Raw genomic sequence first — 21,295 nt, forward strand, 5'->3', positions numbered from 1 at the left:
TATTGTGTGTCAGTGGTTTGACTGAAAAATACTTTCAGAACATTCATTTTAAAGCAGACTTGTCAGTATGAGTTATAAGAGTCAAGGAAGAACTTCACAAGTATTAGGTTTTGTGATGGAAGAATGGCCAAACCCAGCAGTTGCAGGATATGTGACTCAGAATGCAAAAACTTTTTTTCAGAAGATGAAGAAGATACAAACTTTCAGTGAAAAGGAGTTGTATCTTATGAGACACTCAATCCATATTTCTCTGTAAGCTGAGAAAAACTGTACTGGAAAAATATCACATAATCTGGCATTGGTAAAATGAAACCACTACTTAGGATAATTTGTTGGCCGTATCTAGATGAAAAGATCAGATGTGTGCAAGACTAGTATGCCATGTCAACTAGACTAGAAAACACTTAGCTAAGTACAATTACATACATGAGAATTCCAAGGTGGATCTTAAGAAATATTACACACCAGTTTTGCAGGACCATTCATGGATAATGAATCCACGAAAGCACTGCATGCATATTTGAAATGATTTGACATATTTAATATACTGATGACACTGCAAGCTTCCCTTAATCACTTGAACATCATTATTGATGGCAGAGCCCATTTTATGCCAAAAGAATTTTGATAAGCAAAGTGGTAGAATCCAGTCCACTAAGCATATCTAATCATCCTGCTACAAAAGTGTTAACTGACAGACTCATACAAACTTTCTAGGCAAGTATGAAGACATTAAAATGTTCCACTTTGGAATTTGAAGATTACATTTTACTTTTTTCTGTAACAGCAAAGGACCACCTGGGTCATTTTTCAAATATAGCCTCAAAACAGGCTTTGCACCATGGAGGACTGCAATGCTTATTCCACTTCACATGGGTGACCACACATCAAATGACCCTGGAAACTACAGACTCATTAATCTGACTAGTCTAATATGCAAAGCCATGGAATGAATTATCATGAAAATGATCAACAAAGACATAAGTGGCCTTTAGACACTGAACTCAACCCAATTTGGCTTTATCAAAGGAAAGTTATGCCTACTAAACCTGGTGGACTTCTTTGAAAAGGTCAACAAGGCAATGGATGACAGGAAAATGGTGCATACCACCTCCCTGGACCTGACTAAGATGCTCAATACAATGCCCTATTCAGGTAGTTGTCAAACTCACCAAACTGGGCATAAACCCCTATTTAACTTGCTGGATTGCCAGCTGGCTCACAGACAGGACCCAGGATGTCAGGACTGGTGGGACCAACTCCACTAACAGACCATTCACCAGCAGGGTAACTAAGGGCTTGTTTGTGTTTGTTTGTTTTTTGCTTGATTTTTTGTTTGTGAGTTTGTTTGTTTTAATTTGTTAATAGGGCTAGAGTGTTGATCTTTAAGGCCTGGGGTGCAAACCAAAAAAAAAAAAAAACATATATACAAAATGTTTATATATATATATATATATATATATATATATATATATATATATATATATACTATTAAAGCATGAGAATCAACTTATTAACTCACCGCAGAGTTGCGACTAATAATAGATTATGCAATATTTTCGAAGTTGTTAAGTAATAACAGAGCTATCACTTATATTATGGTTCTGTATACGGTACATACAATGGAGAAAGTACATAATCAGTTAATCAGGAAGGAACAGCTGGAGAACAGAGGGATATGAAGGGGGGAGATAAGCAGGAGAGAGGAGGGGTACTATGCAAGCCACCTTATTTCCAGAGACTTTGCCTGTAGAGTCAAATGCCATTTTATCTCAGTAAATGATATAACAAGTTTAAGGTAAAAATGGGGGTGATGTAATGTATTGGGTAATGTAAGTAATTCCAAAAGACTAAGTCTGTGTACCCCTATATAAGGTAACTAGACATATGTACCCTTATATAAGCTGGCCACACATGGGTGCAGCAGGTCGCTTCATGCTTAGTCTGTCTTCAAACTATACTTTGCGTTTCCTGATAATAACATGGCTTCTGAATTATTCCCTGGTTACTGGTCTCCATGTGAATGCTTTCATAATATATTAGGTGTATGTATGTTCATTATGAAGGCCATGGCATTACATATATATGCCAAGGAGAGGTACATAAAAAAGAGCACTTAGCTGCCACACTTTTTCAGCCCTCGACAAATAATATTTACTTCTTCTCTCACAATAATGTGAATAACAAAGAGCAATTAAATGGAATAAGAGATACTGGTAGCTCTTGTGATTATTTTCTATGAATGAAAGGGTTGCAGATGGACTTTGAAAAGGTATACATTATTCTTCCATCTAATATACAAAGACTCAGCATATTTAAAAGCTGTCAGAAGTCTGTTTCTATGGCATAACCAGCAGATAACAGAGAAAGGTTTGTTCTAGGTAGTCAGATCAGCAAATTCCTGATAAAATCTAGTAGATTACCCAGTAATGTTCCTTCCTTAGAAACAGTGCGTATCTGAATTTTATCAGTATAGTTCAGAAGTTCAAAGATAATTTGCCTAGGAGGCTGTAGTAGATCAGGAGAAGGCCTAAAAGTATTATGCACCTGTTTGGATACTTGAAAAGACTGGGGATAATTGGAGTGCCTTAGAAAGCTGTTCTCCTATGAAGAAGACCATAATAGTTACTTTATGTCCCTCTGGCAGGCCCACTAAGTGGAGACTATTCCTGTAATGCCTACCTTCCAATTAATCCACTTTTTCTTGTAGCCTTTGATAATAAAGTCATGATTACAAATGGCCATCTGAGCTGCCTGCACAAAAACTGATAGATTCATACTTAAGTACATGGTTAGCTGTCCTTGCAGGCCATTTTAGCCTAACCAATTTCCCTTTTGGTGTTTGAATTAACCTATCCTGTTGGATGTTAGACTGACCTTACCCATCCCATGGTCGATAATTATATATAACCTCTAGTGAGAATAACTGGAATATAGATTCATGGGTTTGATGAGATAATTCTAAAAAAGGCAGTTCTCACAACCCAAATTTTATTGCCAAACTTATTTGCCAGTAAACGTGCTTTAAAATCAAATATGTCAGATAATATTTTAGAACTCAGCAGCCCAATTTGCATCCATAACATGCTAACACAGATCCTGTTATTCTATAAACCTTCTAGGTTATTGGAGCACTTAGACAGCAGCAATGCTGTTTGTTTTGGCACTGCTGAACATTTTTGTATACAGTAAGCTTTTTTAACAGAATAAGATTTATGTCATATCACCTTTTACAGTTCAGCATTCAGATGTTTGAGGAAGAGATGGGAGGTAAAATAAGTGGCTTGATTAGCTCTGGGGCTTAGAGTGAAGCAATTAAGCTGCCATACCAGTAGGAGAAGCCAGCCTTGGTCCCCTCCTATCCTGCTTTTTATACTACTTACACTAAAATGCAATACAGTGTATTCCTATATACAGTTTTCTGAAAATAGGGCATTCTTAGAATATAAAATCACTGTCCAGTGAGAGGGACAATACTATACATTCTAATGGTTCTTCTCCTAGCACTATTAACTTAATTAGAATAATTTAATTTCTGTGTTATTCCTCATCATTCAAGGTGACACTATGTCCATTATATGATTCCAGTGTTACTACGATATTAGCTTGAAATACGACTGATAATGCTAACATGGCATATGGACTTTTGAAATGCGGTTCCTGGTGCATCACTTCTACATAAACAAAACATAACATATAAAGGAAATGACAACCATATTTCAACAATTGCATTTCATGACTGCTAGAAACAAAGGACTAAGGTGACAGAAAACACCCACGATAACAGTGGACAGAGCAATTGAAAATATACATCCTTGTAGTTCTTTCCTGAATATTTACTGAAAACATAAAATGAGTCATGACAAACCCCACAGTACAAGTATACCTTCTCTAAGTAGGTCTAATCTAGTGATGGGCAACAGATTTATTTATAATGTACTAAACCACAAATTTGGAAAAAGGAACCATAAAAACCTTTTCTTCGAAATCTCATTTTATTTCTGTTACACGCTGTATAACATCAGTAGTTTACACCAATGTGGAAGTTACTGTGTGAATTACACAGCTCTCAAAGTCTTTGGTTAAGATTCAGGGACAAAGCCAATAATAATGGGAGCCAAAGGCTCAAAATCAGAGACAATATTTAAATATTACTCTTAATTCTACATAGAAAGTTAAAAGAAAATGTGTTTTACATCAGCATGAATGTTCTAAACAATAAGAAGCATGAAACTAATTACTGACAATGTAATCCTCAGTGATTATTGTGAAAAAACTACACACTACTTCACAACCTGAAACAGATTACTGCTATATTATCCTGCTATGTATAAGCAACCTATGGAAAGATTTTAAACACATGGGAACCAAGCACTGCTGAGAAAACTTCAACCCTACTTACTGTTTTCAATTCAAAGTCTGAGTATTTTTTAATTATTTTGAGAAAGTAAGCCTTCTATGACAAATTTATATTGGTAAATATTTATGAAATGAATATATTTCTGCTTTGTTTTAATCTTACTGATCTGATAGCTTCAGCAAACAGGTATAGCATCTTCATTTGCATTTGTTGACTTCAAATAACCAAAAATATACTACATCAGTGCAAGCGTACACTGTTGTAAATGAGCACTTCAGCAGTCAGATAAGGAATCCCCTTCAGGTTTGGTTTCTCAGTCCTTACTTCAGATTAGGGACATTTACTATATTATATTATATTATATTATATTATATTATATTATATTATATTATATTATATTATATGTAGCGTTGTTGCCTCACAGTAAGACGCTGTCCGGTTCGATTCTCAGCTAGAGCATCTTCTGCGTGGAGACATGCGTGAATGGGCGTACCTTCGTTGAAGGTTGTGCATCAGGGCTGGTAATCCGGCACGTAAAAATCAACTACCAATCATTAGCGGACTGGAGTTCCGCTGTGGTGACCCCTAACCGGGAAAAGCCGAAAGACACAACAACATCATATTATATTATATCATATCATATTATGTAATTTCTCCAACATCTATCTGCTGAATAAACCATACTAAAAAATATTACTGGAACCACCAGGGCTTTTTTTTTTGTAAGCAAAAAGGTGGTGGTACGCATATGTTGCATCATTTGGGTCAACTCCTGCATCCTTCCCAGTCCCACCCCTTGTCCCAACCCCCCCAAATACTTCTTTTTTTCTGCAAATCCTCTTTCATGAAAAAAATAAATAAATAAAATCTTCTCTGTTAATAATACAACAATTGAAGTCACTTGTCACAGCAAATTATTAAGCATAACAGTGCACAGTAATCTGAAATCTTACCTGCAGTCCTGCATTATCCTGGTGCTGACAGGTCCACCTGTCCCAGTTATGTTGTTTTGATGAGCTCCTGTTATATCCTTTATTCATGGGGTTCCAAATAAAATATCTCAATATTAAATACTTCACATAATGAGTTAAAATTTGAAATTGACAAATCGTCACGTGTACGTGTACTGTGTTGCAAAAATCCCACAGCTGTATTTAGAAACAACCGAAATGAGGGCCTGGCCTGATGGTGAAATGCCTGGCAAGTTTCTGGACAAAAGGTCAAGGCTTGCAGGCAACAGATATCCATAGCAGGGGTCAAGGTGACTGGCAAACAGGTTATGCTCACTGGGGAAATATGAATTAATGCAGAGTCCCATCACTTCTATGAGCAACTTTACTTAGAAGTCCTTTGCTTGACAATTGGGAGAGAAAGATGAGCGAATTCTTTGACAAAGTGAACCTTCTTAAACTGTCAATGGTAAAGTGGAGTAGAGTTCTCTCTACATTTTCTCAAGAGGCGGTGTGGAAGGTGATAGATGGTATGCCTTGTGGTGAAGCCTGTGACCTGGATGGGGTAACTGTATAAAAGCCTTGTATCAAATTTTCCATGGGTTGTTGAATATTTTTAGATCTTTCCAGACTTGCAAGATGATTAACCTTCTCTTGTACATCTACCATAACAATGGTTATCCCTAAACACAGGAAAGATTCTTTAGTGGTCACTGGTTGCAAACCATTGCCTGGTTTCTCATTAATGTGGAACTTTATATACATGTTAAAGTCCTAGCACAGCAGATTAAATCTCTTCTGTCAACATTTATCTTTCCCACACAGGTTGGGTTTGTACTAATTTGGAAAACTTAGAATCTCTTAAAGACAGTGCTCCTTTACGTCAAGATTGTAAGGGACAGTTCAGCCTGCTTTGGTGGTTTTAGTTGGCTTTGAGAAGGTTTTCAACTTGGTTAGAAATAGTTCTTTGAAGATAGCCTCCCAATCTATGATTATCTTGCAATGAAGCCCCCCTCCACAAGTATATGTTTAAGTAATGGTTTATTGTCTAGTCCCTTTAGTTTGTACAAGGGTATTTGCTATGTTTGTCAATTTTCTCATTCTTTTTTCTTTTGACTGTATAACCCCTAAACAGGTTCCTTCAGGGCAATCCATGTGTGGGATAGTAAGGGCTGTACTTATGAATGATTGTTTAGTCCTTACGCAGAACCCAAGAAATGATCTCACTGATAGCTGGATGCCTGGATTACTGAAAAGCTTTGCTATCATTTCTGGGCAGTGTCTCAGCAAAGCCAACACAGAGATATTTGTGGCCAACTCACAGACTGAGACTGAAGGATGAGGGTCTGGATTCCCGCCTTTACATGGTCGTGGTCCCGTCCCAGATATTTAGTGTTATTCTTTCATCATCATGTGAATTTTATGATAATATTGGATGCCAAGATTCACTTCTCAAGCTTTACTCTCAAGGTAAACCCCTTGACATCCATGTCTGAAAAATATTATAAAGAGGTTATGATTGGAGACCAGATCCTAATCTTCAATGTTGTAATCATTTTTGTGAATTAAAGTAATATTTAAGAAACTGTCCCTGATTTTCAGCTTTTGTCCCCTCATTACTTGTTTTCTCCATAATTCTTGATAAAAGAAATTAAGATGCAGGTCCTACTTTTCATGCTAAGAATGGGCATCCTCAAGACTTTAGAGTACAGGAAAATGATTGCTTCTGCTTGTACAGAAGTCCCTGCTGTCTGTACTCATTCTATAGTTTTCTGGGAAGTGGAGAACAGAGGGCAGAATGAGCATAAGGAGTGGAAAGCACACATATTTGTCAGGAAAGAGTCACAAAAATTCACAATTAGACAGACATATAATTCATGGCACAAATGTGTTGTCAACATGCACCGAAAAGCATCGTACTCAGCATGAATGGCACTTTCAGGTTCTGTCTCCCCCTTACTCGTTAGTACTCACACTACCACCTTTAACATGACCCCTGTTCAGTGACAGCGACAAGCTCACTCTTTTTTTAATTTCTCCACGTCTTTTGGGTTTCTAATACCATGATGGGAATGGACCCCATTCCTAAGTCAAACTACGATTAAAGTTCATCACATTAATATTGCTTCACTCTTTGATGTTAGCCAAAAATGCTCTTTTTAGCACCCGCAAAGTGTCCAGTAATGAATCCTTCTGCAATTCGTATGGTGTTACATGAATTGGTAACATATCTAAATACGATTGTAAATTCTTTTTTATAACACCAGTTGCTCCTACTACTATTGAAACTGTCTGGGTATCTTTCTTCCACATGGCTCTCATTTCTGCCTGCAGATCGAGGTATTTTTATGACTTTGTCTCTCTATATACGCAAGATATTGTAGTCACTAGGTGTGGTGATTAATATGATCAATGCTACTTTTATCTTCTTTTATTGGACCACTACATTGTGTTTTCTAGCATCTAGCTCTTGTACTGTTGGTATTGGACATGCTGCACCTCAGAAAATCCAAATCCCATCGAGCTACGCGCTCGAGAGACTTGAACCTCAGCACTGAAATAAATAGGACATGCTGGAGGGACAGATTCATAACCCAGAGGCTCCCTTCACTCTGGAATAAAATCCCAGTCCAGGTTAGGCAGAATCCCTCATTGACTCTCTTCAAGAGGAATCTTGATGAGTGGATGGGAGATCGTAGGTTTACCCCGGGTATCACTTCTGTGTCACTGTTAGACAGAGGCACAGTATACTAACCTTGAAAAAGGGCATAGCAAAATAAATTTAAAATGGGTGGCGAAAGCCAAACACATTCTGGCTAGGCTTATAAATGCCCTAGGGCAGATAGCCTAGTATGAACCTATGAACCTATTGGGTGATCCCATGTGATGTAAACTTCAACATTTTCTATGATTCTCTGTGGCTCATGTTTCCAGTGTTTTTCAGTGTTTTTCAGCCACTTCGATACCATAATGTTTGCGCAATCTCGCCGCATTATTATGCCATTCAGTATACAGTCCTTCTGCCATTAGAGAGTCGCTGTGGCTGTTTCCAATTCGGTTCCACAAAACCTACATATGTCTGTTTCACCCACATGTTCAATGGACTTAGTAAACCAGTATGTACGTAGCCCACTGTTGGGCTGCCAATATTAACCTTTCATTTCTTGATGTAAATTCACCTCTCCTTAACCATTCCTGCGTTCATTCTTGATCAGCATGAGGCTCTTCCAGAAGTTTTCTATGTTTGTGTTTTTTCCACATTTCTTGCCTTCTCATCTGGTCCTTCACCTTATATTCTTTCTTTTGTTTTTTAGCACATTCAGTTGCTGCCTGGTTTTTATCCACTTCTGGTTTGACTTCCATTCCTGCTTGACGTCGATATGTTTCTGCTAAATTAAACAGAGATGTCATCTTAGATTTATTCTCCTCATGTTTCAAAACTTTCACCACATTTGGATCTTGTCAGATCAGTAAATATGTGTGGAGTCCCATGACTGCAGATCTATACATGTAATCAGTTTCAAGGAGGCCCATCCCTCCTTCAGAATATATAATCTTGGTATACACTGATTTTTATAAATCATTTGGTGAGCATGAAGCAACCTTCTTGTTTTAATATCCAATCTATCCAACACTTTATGGGGCCAGTCAATCACTCCAAAACTATATGTTAGGACAGGAAGAGCAAATTGATTTATAGCTTGTATCTTATTCCTAGGTGTCAATGCTGTTTTCAGGATTAATTTAAGTCTTCTAATGTACTCCTTACTAAGCTTTATTCGCATTTGTTCATGTTTTATTGCTGATACTTCATCAATTCCCAACTATTTATACACCCCCTCTTGCTCAAGTTCTTTTATATCACATTCTTGTCCCAAACTGATGTTTTCCTGGTGCTGCAATTTTCCTTTTTTAAAGGTTGCTTTTGCACATTTTTCAAGACCAAATGGCATTCCAATATCATCTAAAAAGTTTTGACAACCTGCAGCTGTGCTTTCAGTTCCTCATCTGATGACCTATACAATTTTAAATCATCGACAAAGAGAAGATGAGAAGTCATTAAACTTTGTTGTTTTCTAGAAGCCAAATTATAGCCATAACCTAAGCTGTTAAGTAAACAGTTTAATGGATTAATGGCAAGGCAAAATAGCAACGGTGACAGGGAGTCAACCTGGAATATCCCCCTTTGGATTTTTATCCCTGGGATAATAATCAGTCCTTTATCATGGTTTAATTTCAAAGTAGTCTGCCACTGTTTCATAGTTACTGCAATGTAATCAATCAGTGTACGATGTACCTTATACATTTTTAAGCACTCTTTTATCCATGAATGTGGGATACTATCAAATGCTTTTTTTATAGTCAATCCATGCCATACTTATATTTTTCCCTTTCTTACAGTTCTCCACCATAACTTTATTTAACAACAAATGATCCTTTGCTCAATATGACTTTATTTTATTGTTCTTTTGTTCTACTGCCATAATTGAGTTTTCTTCTAAATGACTATAAACTCTGTCGGCGTCAATCCCCGTGTATAGTTTATACGTTGTCAGAAGACAAGTTATTGGTCTATAATTTTTAGGGTAGCTTGCAGGTTCACTCTTAAGTAAGAGTATTGTTTTTCCTGTTGTTAACCAGTGCGGTGTCTGTTCGGGGTGCGCATAATAACAGTTCTTACTCATGGCTAGATCCTCGTGTAAAGAAGTTAATACTTTAAACCAAAAGTTAGGTACTACATCTGAGCCTGGGGTTTTCCAATTAGAGGCTTTTCTCAACTTTGTTTCAATCTCTCTAGCTGTTATTTCATCCCACTTCATATCCTGTGCCTTTAAACTTCTTATTCATAGGTTCATAGGTTGGTTCATAGGTTGATACTAGGCTATATGCCCTAGGGCATTTATCAGCCTAGCCAGAGTGTATTTGGCTTACGCCACCCCTTAAAAAATAGGTTTTACTGTGCCCTTTTTTTGGTTACTTTATTGAGCCTCTGTCTAGTAGTGACACAGAAGTGATCCCCGGAGTGAACTTACGATCTCCCATCCACTCGTCAAGATTTCTCTTGAAGAGAGTCAGCGAGGGGCTCTGCTTGATATGGACTGGGATTATATTCCAGAGTACTGGGAGCCTCTGGGTCAAGGATCTGTCTCTCCAGCATGTCCTATTAATTTCTGTGTTGAGATTCAAATCCCTTGAGCGCGTAGCTCTAGTGGACTTGGATTTTTTGAGGTGGAGCATGTCCATTAATTCTGGGTTGAACATGGCTTTATAAGTTAGGCACAGATCACCTCTAAGTAGGCGGTATGCAACTGAGTAGAGCTGGAGTTTCTTTAACCTGGCAGCATAGGTCATCTGTTTGAGACCCTTGATCCTCTTGGTGAGGTACTTTTGTGGTCTCTCCGGTTGCTGCAGGTGACGGGTAAGGTACATCCCAAACGGGGCATTGTATTCAATTATGGGCCTGATGAGGGATGAGTAAAGGGGCACAATGACCTCCTTGGATCTAGATGTGAACCCCTTCATGATGAGGTGGGCTATATAGAAGGTCTTTCTAACCACTTTGGCAACGTGATTGTCAAAGGAGAGATTACTATCAACTTGGGTTCCCAGGTCCCTAATTACTTCCTCCGTACTTAATGGATTACCGCCTATATGGTAGTTTGTGGGCACTTTGTTTTTTCCAAAGGGTATGACTATACACTTCTTGGTGTTTAGTTTCAGGCCATGGCTTTGGCACCAGTTGTCCGTCTCTGTGAGACCCTTTTGGAGGATGCCTGTGTCAGCTGGAGAGTCGATTATAGCACCCAGTTTGCAGTCGTCTGCAAACTTGGTCAGACATAGTCCTCCCATGTTGGCCTGTACCTCTGAAAAATATATACCGAACAAGAGCGGTCCCAGGACTGAGCCTTGTGGGGCGCCACTTGTAACAGGTTTAGAGTCTGACATAGCTCCCGCAATTCTGACCATGTGGGTTCTGTCCTTGAGCCAGTTTGCAACCCATCTTATGACACAGGAGTTGATATTTAGGCTGGAGAGCTTATCTATGATGCCAGAGTGGGGTATGGTGTCAAAGGCTTTTGCGAGGTCCAGGTAGGCAGTGTGGACTACCTTCCCTTCATCTATGGCCTTGGTGACTGTTTCGAAGAAGTCTACCAGTTCAAGAGGCAGGATCTGCCTTTAACACAGCCAAATTGTGTAGGATCTAGCATCTATAGTTCCCCAATGTCCTTGTTTATGAGTCCCGTGATGATCCGCTCCATGGCCTTGCAGACTAGGCTAGTCAGGCTTATGGGGTGATAGTTCCCAGGGTCCGTTGAGGCTCCACCTTTGTGGAGTGGGACCACTGTTGCTGTACGCCATTCCTTGGGTACATAACCTGTAGAAAGGCTGAGACTGAACAGTAGCCTAATATGAGGTTTTAGCTCCTCTTGGAGCTCCTGTAGGATGCAGCCCGGGACACTGTCCGGTCCCATTGATGCTGTGTTTTTTGTTTTGGAGAGGGCAGCTCCTACCTGAGCATCTGTGATGACAGGGAGACGACTCTCTGCTGGGATAGATAATTGGTCCTTTGGGGGGGAAGGGGGGGAGAAGTTTGCGCTGAACCTGTCCGCCAGGATGTTGGCAATGTCTGTGGGTTCAGTGTATTTTTTGTCATTTTGGACATATCTGGGAGTTGCCACCCAGGTTTCTAACATAACTAAAGAAAGCCTTGTGGTTATCCTTAGTGTCTTGCGCAATTTTTCTCTCGAAGCTGGCCTTGGAAGATTTTATGAGGGACCGTAGTTTTTTACTAGTATTGATCAGTGATGCCTTCTTATTGAGGGATTTTGCTCTATCCTGCAGTAGCTTTCTCCTTTTGTTGTATAGTTTATTTATGGCCGTGGTCCACCAGACAGGACGTCTGCCTTTGGAGGATTGGGTCTTGGTTTTATTTGGGATTGCATGATCCATGCATTCCTGAAGATGTCCATAGAATGCTTTTATATAGGACTCTGCTGTTTGGGCCGTAGTTTCCACTGGCCCGGAGGCTTTGAATGATTTCACCTCGGTTTTGAGGAGTGTGAAATTAGCCTTGGAGAAGTTTTTACTGTGTTTTTTTGGGGTGGTGTTGGGGTCGGGATGTGGATGTCCAGCGTGATTAATTTGTGGTCTGATCTTACCAATGAGGGGTGTACCTCTGGTGTAGAGCATAGAGTCTCCATGTTTGTGATGACCAGGTCAAGTATGTTTACCCCTCTTGTAGGCATGGTGACCAGGTGTTCCATAGCATTTGAGTTTTAAATTCCAGGAACCTCTGGGCTAGGCTGTTAGGGCTTGAGTAGTGTTCCCAGCCTATGCTTGGGTAGTTGAAGTCACCCAATATAAAGGTATTTGGAGAGGCATTCATATTCTCCAATGTTCTCAGGAAAGCCACGTGAGGTTCCAGAGTCTGGAATGGTAGTCTGTAGCAGGCTATAAACTGAAATGCAGTTTTGCCCACTGTTAGTTGCACATGGATGGTTTCTGAGGCTTCATGCAGTGCCACTAACCTGAAGGTGTGGGTATCCTTGATGAATATGGATACTCCCCCTCCTTTTGTAGTTTGGTCCAAGTTTTGGGGCCAAAAAGCATGGTATGAGGTATAAACTGGTAGTGCTGGTGCTGGGGTGCTCTCGGGAGCATTGAACCAGGTCTCTGTTACTGTACAGACATCGATATTCTCCATGCTGAGGAGAGCCTCAAGTGCTTGCATTTTGAGGTTTAGACTTCTGGAGTTGAGTAGCATTAACCTTAGTTTGTTTTTCCTTGTGTTGTCTATGGAGGTGGGTTTGTCTTTTGAGCCTTGCCTAAAAAAGGCACTACGGGGGTGGCAAGAGCCTTTGCCAGTATCCAAAAGCCCAGAGGTGACAGGTGCAAGCCATCCCTAGCGAAGCAGCGTGGCTTGTCGAGCATGTCATCCCAGGCTGACAGACACTGGATCCCCTTTGAATGACACCAGAACTTTAACCAATTGTTAAAATTGATCATTTTGTCTTTATACTGTGGCATCATTTTCGGTGAGAGTAAGATGCTACTCAAGGTCAGGGTCATACCTGTCTGGGCTACATGATCTGAGAGCTCCTCTATGTCTCTTTTCATGTAGTCCAGGGAGGTACAGCTCAGGTCATTCACACCAGCATGGACGATGACAGAGTCATATTTGTACTTGCTTTGGAGTGACCTGAGTGCTTATGTTATGTGGTGGATCCTGGCGCCCGACAGGCAGCTCACCGTGAACGTCTCCTTGTTCAGCCTGGTGAATGGGACATCAGTGTGCCTGATGATAGAGTCACCTATTACAACTGTATCAGGTGTATTGTTTGTCCTTAAGGGCTGTGACTGTTTGGCACACTGATTTTGTGAAGTATGTGTTTCATTTTTTTTGTTGTGTGGTAGAGGTTGCTTGGATGTCTGCTTTGGAGGTCTCTGCTGTTAAGGCAGATTTGTATTTAGACCTCTGAGTATGTTTTAGTGTGTTCATGTGTTTGGTTTGATGATGTGGTAGGTCTATGTGCGACTGGATTTGTGGTGTGTATGGTTACCTTCTCCCCCTGACTGGCTGCGTCAGTATTGCGTTGAGAGAGCTTAGCCTCCAGTTTGGCTACATGGTTGCATCTCTCAATATATTAGTACTTGTTGGGAGGAGGAGAGGGTTGTTTGTGTACATGAGGCAGTTGTAACATTGCCTCAGGATTCCCAGATTCACCAGCTGGACTGGAGAGGAAACTGACAACTGACCTTTGGACATGCCGGTATAGTATAAGTAACTCCTTTAAGGCTGACAAAAAGGACCAATAGGGGAACGAGTATTCCTAGGGAGTATATGAGGATGTAGTGCTATTAGTTTATTAGTGCTAACTTATATAATTGCTTGTAAGAGCAGTGCTAGGTTAAATCTAAGGGAAAAAGTGAAGAGCAGACTTTGTGGAGCCGAGAATGGTTTAAGCCTGGTTAAGCGGAGCTGCCCGATGCTGCGCTATGCGCAAAATCACTCAAAGCCACGCCAAAGCGGGTTTTGATATAGGGAACTTTAAAGAGCTAGAAATTGGCCCAAAATGGACAATAAACTACAAGATTATTGTGCTGAAGTCACTCCTCCAGGGACAGATAGGCTGCTCAAAGCTCCCCATTCCCACTGGTGAACAAAGAAGCTTCCTTCTATCCAAGTAAGGAAATGGGCAACACAGGAACTATTCAAAAGTCCAGAATACAGCAATGCCTGTATAAGGGACTATTCTAGGTCAGGAAAGGCAGGAAACAAGGATATTTTTTTGTTTTTTTTTTCTTTTATTCAGAAAAACAGCAGGAAAAGTACAGTAAATTCTGAACACAGGCTAGCGCACTTGAGTGGGCAACCTCAACTGTTAAATTCAACAAACAAACTTTTACAAGTGCAAGTATGAGAAAACACAAAAAACAGGCTTAAAACAGGTAAATCAGCAGTTTAAACTCGCTTTTCGGCGAGGAACAACGGTCGCACAGGTAATAACAGTAAATTATACTTAAATCTTGAAAGCAGTCACTCTTTTCGTTTCTCTGCTGCTAGCACCACTCTGCAGGACCACGAGGAGCTGTTGCTGAGTAGGAACAAGCGAAAAACTGCGCCACAGCGGGTTTTTATACAGGGAACTTTAAAGAGCTAGAAATTATTCTTTCTTTTACTTCCTCTATCCATTTAGCATCTTTGTTATGTTCCACAGGATCTTCATAGATACTTCTCCAAAATGTATATACTTCCTCTTTTTTCGGTGGGCTATCAATTCCTTTTACCTTATTTCTCAATTCTCTTTAAAACTTTTTTGGGTCATCAGTAAATTGCTTATTTTGTGCTTTTCCCTTATATTTATCTTTGTATCTCCTGAATCTTTCCACCCGTTTTGAAATTTTTAGTTTGTTATCTCCAGTAGTGCATAATAGATCCTGGTCTGTTCTAATACTGCGCATCACATCTATCTTTCTTAATATTTTTGTTGATCTGTTTCCTCTTCTATAATCTTCTAACAATGACACTTCTTATCTAAGCTGCTTTATAGTTTTCTCTATTCGATATTTCCATGATGGTATTCGCTTTCGCCCCCCCCCCCTTTTCTCTCGCCACCCTATATTCCTGTGGTAGAACTTTATCAGTTATTAATTTAGCAGCACAGTAATATATTCTGTTTACTTCTGTTATATCGCATAGATCTCTATGGACAGTCCTAATTACTGTGTTCATTTGTTTTATCAAGCTTCTGACTTTTGGGGCTTTATTAACCTTCTGCAGACTATTTCTCTCATTGATCTTGATATATCTGCCTTTGTCTGTTAAATCAAGCAACTCTTCTCTTAACTCCTTTTCTTCCATACTGAGGACACATCCCTGGTTTTCCATTACCTGCGGGCATTCTATAGAAAGTTCTATAATATCTTCCTCTGGTACATTCTCTTCAATTTCATCCTGTGTCATCTGTTGCTCTGTCATATGGGAACTCACTGGCCTATCACTCCTCAACACTGACTGCATCAGAGTTTCCACAGTTTCCTGTTCCTTTCCTTGCTGTCTCGCTTCAAGTGAATGTTTATAATGGTTTCCTGTGGAAGGCTCCAAAATATCTTAATATGGCACCTGACCTGTTGCTTCCTGTTCCACTGGTTTCCCCTTAATTTGGATATCCATTGCTCTATCCTGTTGTAGTGCTTTCTGCATTTGATTTTCTACACTGAATCCTTCTCTTTCCTTAAGTGTAACACAATGGCCCTTAAACACACATAGTTGTAGTATCTGGTTGATGGAAGGAAAAAAATAAAGTATCTGGGTGGCCCTGCCAATCAACACCTCCAGAAAACACACAGACCAGAGGAATCATCTGGTTCTGTTGAGCCAGTCAGTGTTTTAAAAAAAGAAAACCAACAGTCCCCCAAACACATTGCCTCCCTAGTATCTGGCTAAACCCTGCCAGGTTATACATAACATATAAAAAAAAAGTAAACGCCACCACCCTTAAAAGTTTCACACACAGAGTAGGATGATCCTGCCAGGCAACGAATAAAGTATCTGGTTGGCCCTGCCTATCAACAGCCCCAAAAAACACACAAACAGTCCGCAGGAATCATCTGGACAGTGGTTCCATTGCTGGTTCATTTACCCTGTCCTGTTGCCAGTCAGTGTATTAAAAAAAGAAAATCAACAGCCCCCCCCCCCCCACACACACACACACACACTGCCTCCCTAGCATCTGGTTAAACCCTGCCAGCTTATAGCATATAAAAAAGACAACACCAAGGCCCTTAAGTTTCACAGAGTAGTATGCCAGAAAAAAATAAAGCATCTGGTTGGCATTGGGCCATGGCCCTCTCAACATCCCCCAAAAAAACACAAATGTGGTGACTCACACACCATAGCCCTGTTTCTCCTCTCAGTCTCTCCTCGCAACTAAAGTGCGGGAAGAGAATACGAGAGTAACAGGGCTAATCAGCAGCCCACGTCAAGATTACGCAGTCCCGTCATCCGCCACAGCCCACAATCCTATGACACACACGTCATGACGTGACCTGAGACCGAAAAGCTGTTTTCAGGTGAATGGAAGTTTATATTCCGTGCGTAAGTGAACTTGCTCTCTCCGGCATTTTTGCACCAGAGGTCCTGGTATGCCATACCGGCACGTACCATCTCAAAAAAAGCCCTGGAAACCATGATTAAGTGTCAAACTTTGAACACTTAAGCCCACGTCTTCCCCATAACAGTGCCTCCTCAAATTTCTGCCATGTCATAAAATCAACTCTGAGGTCACAATATCTTGAAGAAAAAAAGTAACCTCTGCTACAGTGGTGTCAAAAGGAAAGGATTGTCTTATTCTCCCAAAGAAAAACAGCCTTTTCCACAAAACAAGTACAAACAATTACAACTTCAAAATCTTTTGCCATTTTCTACAATACATTTTAACTACCAGTTACTCCATCTGCCTGAGTTGGTGGTAGCTACAGTAGATATAAAAGATTGCATGGCAATTATTGAAAAGAGTTTGGGATATTCCCCGATGTCCCGGCTAAATTTCCCCTAGTCAGTATGAATACCACCTTTGGTCCCCTGAAAACAAGTTGCTGGCCAAACCTCTCAACCTCTAGTCATAAGAAATCTAAACAAAGCCACAAAATAATGAGGGGACAAAGGTCCAAAATCAGGGAGAGGTTTTAAATATTGCTCTTATACATTTAGAAATTTGTTAGAGTAACTGGTTTTGCATTGGCATGCATTTTCTGATGGATATGAAGTCTGAAACTCAAACTTATGTCATTATTTAGTGACATCTATCCTCAATGATTTGCCAGAAAATCACACATTTTATGAGGACTACTGCAAAACTACGAGATAAAACTCTTGACATTCTGTGAAAATCTAGACAGTTGAGAGGTATGCCACTAGACTAGTGAGACTAGCTTAGTGAAGAAAGATTAAATTAAATAAATAAATAGGGCTACATTAGTAAATCATACTTACATCAATCATAAGCATGCCAGACGAGAAAGAGCCATTAACATAATCCTTTTTTTGTTTTCCAGTAATCTCTGAAGTAAAGAGGTGTTTCACTATCCACCCTGCAAAACAGCACAATAATGTCACTGCATGATATTGTCACGCATGCTAGACAGACCTCTGTGTTCTAAAGCTGCTCCATGATGGCTTTTTTCCTGAAAAGTCAACCCTTAAAATAATGTGCACACAAAATTGCAATATGAAGTGCATTGGTGCATGATGCCCAGTAACAATGTAGATGACCCAAATGCACGACACAAGAGGACATGAAAGCCATTTGGTAAAGACACTACAGTCAGTGAAGCCATCCAGAAAATCCCGAAAGACACTGCATTCAGTGTAGCCAAAAGATCCTGTTTTTGAGAATTGCACTCTGTGGTACATAGAGTCCATGGGTGAAGACACTGCATGCCTTTCATCAACAGACCCCTGACAACAATGCAGAACATTGTTGTGATATGTCATCAACTGATTCTAGCCCATAGTCAGTGGAATTCATTCTATGCTTAAACAGCTGTTAGCATGAGCATGCGCTTCCTCACAGTGATGATGCCACATCAAGTGTGATGACAAGAGACAGGAGAAATTTTAAAGCATAAGGTTTTGTGCAATGCTTCTGTGATAATCCAAGCTTGTATACCACTCCCTGGTGGCCACAGTACTCCGAAGCAGGAGTGTAGCCAGAAATTTACATTCTGTACTCAAACTTAATGTTGGTGTCCTCACCATCCACCTATCATTTTAAAAATGTACTCAACCCTCAAAATGTACCCCTAATACATATAGGAAGGTGATGTTACTTTTCAACTCTTACCATTGATTCCCATAAAATGCTGTTTCTCGAGCTGTATTTCTTTCACACAAGCATTCTTTGTTTACTTCTGTACCCTAAATATTACTTTGCACAGTTCTAAACATTCTGTGCTTTTTGAGTGTTAAAGTATCCAATAGATGTTCAGAAAAATATATACTCATTTGAGTACACTGAATATGCCTAACTACACCCTTGCTCTGAAGGGTGACACACTTCACCTGTCAATGATAGGGATGCTGGGTGGCCATAGAGAATGGATGCTCAAACAACATCCACATATTTCTGCTCTTTTGGATAATCAGAAATGAGATAAACATGACTTAGTAGGTTTTTCCTCAGAAGTGTACCAGCCATCTGTACCACTACTTGATGCTGATTTGGAAATGTGGCAACTCAACAGCTTTCATATCATAAATGGTCCATGCCACTTGGGAATACAGTGAAGGTGGATGCTTCTTCCTGGATAGATAATATTCATATTTTGGAGTTGACCAATGATACAGACCTCTGAAAATCTTTGGAAAAGCGGATCAGACACATCTGATTTTTTACCACTTGACTCACTGTATGCATCCTTTGTACCAGACAGAGGAATGAATACCAGGGACATATACTTCCTGCCTTACATCTGACAATCAAGGCACATGGAATGCTTCAGTCTAAGCTCAAACTGCTGCAGCCACCTGCAATGGCTCTGGCATAGAGGAGAGAAGCAGCCCTAGACATTGCTGTCATGGAAGTCCTGTCTGACAGATTCTGTGAATTTAGTTTCAGCATCCACAAGGATAAATTGTGGTTGCAGCTTATTCAGGTTTTCACACAAGCTGTTATATGAGGGATATATTGTGGCTAGAAGAATGAATACAAGGGGCAGATCAGCTATTATATTTGTTTTCCAGCCATCAGAGGATTGTGTATTCCTACTTACAAATGCTTGACTAGGTTAGGAACAAACTGGCCATCTATAGAATGTACTGCCTTCAAGTCTGTAGTTGTGATCAACAGTTAAATCCTGCTGTTTCTCCCATCCTTTTCGATGTTTGCCAGTATCATTACGCCACTCCTCAATGGCATATCTGCCAGGGTGACCATGATGTAGGGGGAAGAAAGACTTTTGTCCAGCCACCTTTTTATGTTCCCTTACTCTTTATTACTTAGCAGTGACCCCCCCCTTAAAAGGAGATGATGGAGGACCTCTGTAACTGTACTACTGATATCACTAATTTGTAGGGACTCCTCCTCCTTATGTCTGGAAATGGTACTGATCACCTCTATTTCAGAAATGTTTTTAGCATGGTAAAGAGCATTGTTTCTATTTATGTGTGTATTTATTAGTTTACAAGATAGATGAACTGTCCACAATACTCTTTTCTACTGCCCGGGCTCATAAGTAAGTAATAAGTAGTTTGAAAAAGTTCCACAACTACAAAATGTTAGCGCACATTTACAAAGGACTGAACAGACAAGCTACTGCCATGGTAAAGAACATTAAGTACAGTAGTGAATCAAAGCTGCAATATCACAAACCAAGATTAGGGGAAAAATGCATGAATAAACAAACAAGTACATAATAAATAGCAGAAGAGGCATAAACATAAATAAAAAAGCACAGGCATACAGAAGGAATTTGTTAATATGGCCATTCTCTGCAGTAATGTTTTTAAGTTTTGTGACCTTGGGAGTGTTGATGTTTTGAGTAGCAACCTCCCTAGATGCTTAGATGTTTTTTGCAGTCAAACCATACCCACAACAACACAAATGACTGGACTTCACTTTTTTGCCAAAATGAAAGCTCCTTCTTATGAATTTAAAGTTATTTATGTTGTTTCAAACTGTTTAAAGCAACTGTTACAGGAAACTTGGGAAAAAGAATCTTGGGGAGTGTGACATTTTCATTTTTTCACAGGACACAACTACTCAAATAGGGACTGTCCTCACAGCTCTCCACTGTACAAAGTTCATAGAATATCCATATTTGTGCCTCATATTTTTGGTCTGTTCCATATAAAATGTAAGGTTTTCTGGCAACTCACTGAGCACAGAACTCACTCAAATTACTTACATTTGAGTTTCAGACTTCATATCATTTAGAAAATACATGCTAATACAAAGACTCTTACTCTAACAACTTTCAACATTTATAACAGCAACATTTAAAATCTGTCCCTATTTTTGGGCCTTTGTCCCTCCATTGTTTTAGGCTTTGTCCAGAGCTCTCGTGCTAAGAGGCTGAGATGTCTGTCCTGCAAAAAGAGGGCAAAGTGCAACCCTATAGTAGATAGGAATATTTTTGAGAAAGAGAGGCAGAATGTTTTTATTCTCAGTAAGTTCAGCTAATAAGCTGTTTGACGTGTAGCTCAAAATCAGACATGTATGCTGGGATCTAGTTTTCCCAAAATACTATCTGATCAGTGAGGACCATCAGTGCCTCCAGTATGGTAACATCAGAATTTCAATAGAGGATGAATCAAATACAATTTCATCATTTTCATTATTTCATAAATGGCGTAGCCCATCATGCTCTCACTTAAACAGAAAAGGCACTGGGAGTGGAGACACTTGTAGGGAATCTGCTATCGCAATCACAGTTTCCCCTCCTAGCTGACTTGTAACACAGCAACAAGCAGCAATACAATCAA

At 39.8% G+C, this 21,295-nt stretch overlaps 1 protein-coding gene across 7 annotated transcripts in view; it reads right to left on the reverse strand.

The window, feature by feature from the left end:
- Positions 1-21,295, reverse strand: part of LOC122794113 (interleukin-15-like) — a 1,779,266-nt gene that overhangs the window by 1,186,164 nt on the left and 571,807 nt on the right. The gene's annotated exons all lie outside the window — the stretch shown is intronic.

This window comes from Protopterus annectens, chromosome 2.part1, assembly GCF_019279795.1.
Source record: "Protopterus annectens isolate FY-2018-M chromosome 2.part1, PAN1.0, whole genome shotgun sequence".
Lineage (NCBI taxonomy): Eukaryota > Metazoa > Chordata > Ceratodontiformes > Protopteridae > Protopterus > Protopterus annectens.